The following is a 6760-nucleotide window of genomic DNA, read 5'->3' on the forward strand; positions in this document are numbered from 1 at the left end:
GCTTCTGTCACCTTAAGCCCAACTGGCCTCACATGGGAAAAGCGGGGGGGGGGGGGGGGGGGGGGGGGGGAGAAGGACCAACTGAAAGTGAAATCCAGAGAGCTTGAAACAGGCAAAGGAACCAGGATTACCAGAATCTGGCCTCTGTTATTACAAAATGACGGTGTTTTTATGTGTCTCTGTGTCCATGTCTGTGTGTGTGCGCGCGCGCGCGCGTGTGCACGTGCCTAAGATAAAGTAGTAAGGGCTTCCAAACTGCGTCTCATATCTAGAGAATTTGGGGCATTTACCATGCTAGATAAATACAGATACCAGAAGAAAAATTATCAGCAGGACTGTTTTAACACAGTCTGGCTTCAGGGCAAGATTATGCTGGGAATCGGAAGCCTTGAGGTTCAGTTTCAGCTTTTTTTGTGACCTTGGCCAAGTACTTTGCTAGGCCTCTCTGGTCTTCATTTGTGGGAAAAGGAGCCAACCTAGATGTGCCCTAAGACACTTCCAAACCTAATATTCTATGATTACATATAAAGCAAGGTTAATCTTGGCGATCTGTGGTCACGCCCATTTTACACAACATACTTAATGTTGTTTTAAGTTTTTAGTACAGGAGTAAATTCTTAGTGCATGAACTACGGACATGGTTAATGCAGTGTTCGTAAACTCATAGTCTAAGTCAAACATCTTTATCAGAAACAGAGAGAGAAGGAGAGAGAGAGAGAGAGAGAGAGAGAGAGAGAGAGAGAGAAGGGAGGTAGGGGACAAACATTAGTCACAACTTATGCTATGGGCGCTCTGCGTCGAGCAATAGTTTTGAAGGGAAGACTCGGGTCCCTGTGGCAGGGGGAATCCATTCCTCTCAGGCAACCTAGGACCCAAACGGGGTCCCCTCGGATTCCCAAGACCTGGGCAACAGGGAGGGAGGGGGCCGGACTTTCTGAAGTTACTTACAGACCAATCCTTGGCCCTTTCCCGCCATGTCACCATGCGGGCAACTATGATGATCCGAATCACATTCCTTACGCTTACAAAGGACCCAGCACTTAACCTAGCGAGGTATCTAGCACATGGTAGAGAAACTGCGTCTTCAGTAAATAAATAGAATTTGGCCCTCTGCCGATTATCATTTTGTTCACAAATAATTCTCTGCATCTGGAGTGCTCCTTCAAATAGGTCAGCTCCCACCGAGCATTTGCAATAATAGAGGAAGCGAAACTGTTTGACAAGTGCATTTAGAAGATCTCCATTTTGCTGTTCAGCCAGCGCGTGTCTGAGGAAGTGTCCAAAGAAGGGAGGACACAATGAGAAATTGCTGGAACACTTCAGTCGTGCAACATGCCAGACATTTACACAGGGTGAGTCTAAAACTCAAGACCGGTATAGACGTATTCATCTGACAGACGGTATTTGTCTGCTGCTGTGAGGGACGGAATGGTGGCCCCTCATGAACAATTAAAGTGTTGAAGCTCTAACTCTCAGGACCTCAGATGTGCTCACATTTGGAAGCAGGATCTTTACAGAGGTAATTAAGTGAAAATGAGGTCATTGGGGTGAGCCCTAACCCAATCTTACCGGTGTCCTCATAAAAGAGGACATTTGGACAGAGACGCCCAGAGGGCAGGCTGCGTGAGGACACAGAGAGAAGGCGGCCATCTGACAAGCCAAGGAGACGCTTCGGAAGGAACTAACTGCCGACCCGTCTTGCACGTTGAGCCTCCAGAACGCGTCTTTGTTTAAGCCTCTCCACCTTTGGTACTTTGTTTTGACGGCACCAGCAAACTAAGACAGCTGCCTTGCAAGTGAAACCTTTGATACGTGAAAATGAAGCTGACCAATGTTAACGTAACAGAAGAGCTGGATGTTGGGTTGTTTTTGTAGCAAGGGGGTAGGTTGTGTGGATCTATTCTCGAATCGCTTCCGAGAGACATGAATTTGCCAGACAAGGTAGGTGAGACTCAGATGCTCTGTAGATGATACTCCCAGCCCATGGTCTCTTAGCCAGTCTTTGTGGGGGGCATGGGGATGGGAAGTGGGGCAGGAAAAGGTAAGAGAGGAAACTTCCCACTTTTCGGTATTGTGGGCCAAGGATAGGTCCAAGGTGTACATCCCAGACAAGGACTTAAGAAAACTACCTTCTTCCTCTGCAGCTTTTTTGCTATGTTCCTGCTTTTTTCCCAAGAACTAGCAACCAGCCATTGGCTATTTGAAGGTCTTCTTCCTGCCAACGAATAGAAAGGAAGAGTTTCAAAAATAGAGAATTCCGTTCTCTGCCTATAAATTTTCTTTTCCTATCCCAATTTTTAAATAAAGAAGCAGCCAAAGTCTCTGATTTTGCTGGTTTAGTAGACGGGCATATACTGTGATAGGATATTATTTAAGTACTATTTAATTTTTTATAATAGTTGACAATTTTATTTTTTTTAATATTTATTTATTTTTGAGAGACAGAGAGTGACAGATCACGAGCAGGAAAGGGGCAGAGAGAGAGAAACACACAGAACCAGAAGCAGGCTCCAGGCTCTGAGCTGTCAGCACAAAGCCCAACTCGGGGCTCGAACCCACAAACTGTGAGATCATGACCTGAGCCGAAGTTGGACATTCAACCAACTGAGCCACCCAGATGCCCCTTGACAATAATTTTAAAAGCCCACCATGTATGGCCCCAAAAGTAACTCTTATTTATCCACAGCTCAAATTATTATCCAGGTGAAGGGAGGCACTTAATAAAATATCTCCTTTCTCAAATCTGTGGTCAAGGTTGACCACAGATCATTTGCTGCGCTTTTAGGTGGTTAATTGGCCTACACAGAGTTCTACCATTAGAATATCATTCTTGAAAAGAAAAGAAAATGTATCCCTCTGGGAGAAGGCACTCCAAGATCTAGGGATCTATTTTTAAATGAAATTTCTATGAAAGAGTTTGAAAACCATTATTAATCATTAATATGTTACAATGAATTAAGTATTGGAGATTAGCAAGCTAGACTTCTAGCAAGGTCTAAGGCAACAGAATGAGGGACTGTTGATATGAATGCGAGATTCTTACACTTTAGAGCAGGCAAGAATTTTTAGGACACTTGTTTGAAATACTGATTCCTGGCCACTAGCCTAAATTTTGCTTCATTAGGTCCAGGGTGGGCTTCAGAAGTCTCCCTTTGAACAAGCACTCCAGGCGTTTCTTCTGCTATAAATCTTGTTCTGCACAGTTTGGAGAAACACTGGCCTACGTGATGCCCCGCCCCCTCCTGATTCTCTGTCTCGTGTGTCCCAGGGTCTCCCAGGAGCACCTGGGTGGCTCAGTCGGTTAAGCATCCAACTTCGGCTCAGGTCATGATCTCACGGTTTGTGAGTTTGAGCCCCGCATCGGGCTCTGTGCTGACAGCTCGGAGCCTGGAGCCTGCTTCAGACTCTGTCTCCCTCTCTCTCTGCTCCTCTGTCTCTCGTGCTCTCTCTCTCAAAATAAATGTTAAGAAAAAAAGCTGAAAAGAAAAAAGATGAATTTCCCAAAAGCCCCATTTAGTCATCTAGAGAAATCCCTGGCTTTTAATGTCCCCAGGACCACAATTACTCCCAACGGACAAGGCACATTAACGTGACCAGAAATGTACTGCTTACTGACATTTGACGGCAACTGGTTCTGTGTGAACAGACATCAAACCTTCTAGAACCTCTGCACTGTGGCTAGACTCTAGGTCAAGGGGGTAGTCTGAACCCGATACAGAGCTTGCGTCAGGTTCTGCCTGGGGAAGCTTAGCCCAACATCTGGGGAAACCAGCCTTTAGAGAAATGGAGATATGAGGAACCCCAGAAAGAGAAGGTAAATGAATGCCAGAGATTTCTTTTAAGTGAGTCCTGCTTTAGAGACAGTTACTGTTCTTTGTACGTACTCTTTTCTGGAAGGTATGATGTACTAAAAATATCTTTTGGGGCACCTTGCTGGCTCAACCGGTTAAGCGTCTGACTTCAGCTCAGGTCATGATCTCACGGTTCGTGAGTTCGAGCCCCGCGTGGAGCTCTGTACTGACTGCTCAGAGCCTAGAGCCTGCTTCGCATTCTGTGTCTCCCTTTCTCTGCCCCTTACCCTCTCCCACTTTCTCTCTTTTGCTCTCTCTAAGGTAAATAAACATTAAAAACAAATTTAAAAAAAAGAAAACTACATAAAATCTTGTAAAAATAATAAAAACAAAATATTTTCAATCCCCTTACCTTCCTTCCCACGAAAACTATTCTTCAGTAGAGGTACTACTAAAGAGTACATCTCTCTCTCCTTCGTACCCCAGTTTTCTTGGTTTCTACTTTTCATTCAACACCCCAGATTTCCAGAGCTCAAAGCCACATGTGGCTACCACTCGTGGCTACCATTTCCAACAGCACACCTCTCCAGACTCCGCAGAGTCCTATTACTTATGCGCTCTGAAACCCAAGTTCATGAATGACCACCATGACCAGGAAATGTGGGATCCGGGTAAGAGTCCACCTTCTGGTTCATCTGAGACTTTCCTGGTATTTAAAACGGATGGTCCCGCATCCTGGAAAAGTGCCCAGTGCTGGACGAACCATGAACGCTGATCACCTTAGGTGAGGAGGTTTGGGACTGTAAGGTTCTTGACTTCTGTTCTTGACTTGTTCCAAACAAAGGGCAGAAAGGGCCCTCAGTAAATATTTTCAGAGTGACGGAACCCACGAACGTCTTCTGAACAAAGACCACCCTCCCTGTTCCCCATTCCTCGGAACACCTGGGTGAAAGGCATGACCCAAATCCCAAGATACCAGAGGCACTGGCCTCTCTGGTGTACAAAGGAGTCTTTTTCCAGCCCAAGTTACCTTTCCAGACTCCCAGGCCAGTCTTCCGATTGTGGCCCATCTCAGAGCCAAAAGCAGAAGTCTCAGTAGACACGGAGGCAAACCTCTCCAGGCTGCGGGTCTCCAGCCAGCTGCAGCGGAGGCTCATGGGAGTGGCCCAACTTCCAAAATCCAAGGTTAATAGGCTGTGAATTGCCACTTTCTCCGCTCATTGTCTGTGCTTCAGTAGCTCCTTTAACCCACTGTCATTCAACGTGGGGAGGAGAAGAAAGTGGGAATAGCACCAGCTGCGAGGGGGCAGCTGCCGACAATGCCCTCTCCTCCCGACGCCCCCTCCCCTCCTACCTCGCTTGCCCCCCAAAAGCACCAGGCATTCACTTAGGCAGGAGATTTCTATATAGCCTACCCGATGCGAATTCAAATTTATTTCCAAGTCATTAGGGCCAATTACTCACCTTTGGGCCCTGTAATATCGTTTGTTCCCTGCCAAACTGATTGCTTTTCCTGTCACAAATATGATAAATCCTGCGTGGCGCTGCTCAATCATGTTTAAACTGATTCAGATTGTCGCCAGCTCGGGATGAATGAATGAATGGGCGGAGTCATGAGGTGTCGATCTCATGGACAGTTCTCTCTATCTGAAAACAATTCGGTCCTGCCCAGGGAAGAAGTCTTATTTGGGAGGTACGAGTATGAATACCAGACTATTTATTTCCTCTAATTTAGCCTTGAAAGAATGCACATTCTCTTTCACCTTTATTTTCCGCCATGAAGGATCCTATTTTCTTTCTCCCCAGCTTTCACAGGTTTGTGATTACAGCCCATGTGTAACACTCGGCTAGGATCAGAGGAAGTTAGGAAAACTGTGATAAAATAGACCCTACCCTGTGGGGGACTGCAGTCTGCTTAAAAGACAAGACCGGCACTCGGGGGCGCGGGCGCAAAAAGAACTGACGGAAAATGGGAAAATGTTCAACAATGTTCGTGGTTCGGCTCCAAACTGGTTCAGATTCTCTGCAAGCGTGTCCTGGACCAGCAGGATCAGAATCAGCGGGATTGAGACCTGCTAGAAATGCACGCCCTTGGGTGCCACCCCAGAGCCCCTGATGGGAATGTGGGGGCAGTGCCACCGTGGGCTGCCACGTCCTCCAGGGAATCCTGATGCTCACCCAGGTTTGAGAACCTCTGCTGTGGAGGGTTTCGTTCAGAGGCTGAAAGGGGAATGGGGAAGAAAGGAACATGAATGGACTTTGGCCCTGCCGGCTCCTATCTTTAATTTCCCAAATTACCAAGTAAATCTCTGTATAAATAACTCTTTCCAACTATAGTGTTGGGTTTAAAAATTTTTTTTTAATGTTTATTTATTTTCGAGAGAGGGAGGGAGAGAGACAGCGGCATGAGCGGGGGGAGGAGCAGAGAGAGGAGACGTAGAATCTGAAGACAGGCTCCAGGCTCCCAGAGGTCAGCACAGAGCCAGACAAAGGGCTCGAACCTACAGACTCCTGAGATCATGACCTGAGTGAACTCAGATGCTTAATCGACTGAGCCACCCAGGTGCTCCACAACTATAGTTTTTTTAAACTACTTGTGTTATCAGGTATTTAATTGTGATGGCCGGCGCTCCCTTCATTGGGACACAAGCCCCAAAGGACAGTAACCTCATTTCCACTTCCTTCCGCACTCTTGTACGTGTATTGAAAATGAAAGCTGAACGTTTTTCCTGCTGCTCCTGAATTTTGTATTTTCCATGATTTATGAAACATATATTAAGGGCCTGTAATGCACCTGATATTGATATTGAAGGGAGTTAAGAAGTCACATTAGAAAGGACCCTTGCTCTTAGGATCTGGTTGGAATGAAACATGTCCTCGAGAAAAATTAAATAACAGCACAAGGTGGCTTATGGGTAAGTACAAATATAGAAATGCCATAGGATTCAGGAAAAAGGGAGAGATCCTGT

Source organism: Suricata suricatta, chromosome 7, assembly GCF_006229205.1.
Source record: "Suricata suricatta isolate VVHF042 chromosome 7, meerkat_22Aug2017_6uvM2_HiC, whole genome shotgun sequence".
Classification (NCBI taxonomy): Eukaryota; Metazoa; Chordata; class Mammalia; order Carnivora; family Herpestidae; genus Suricata; species Suricata suricatta.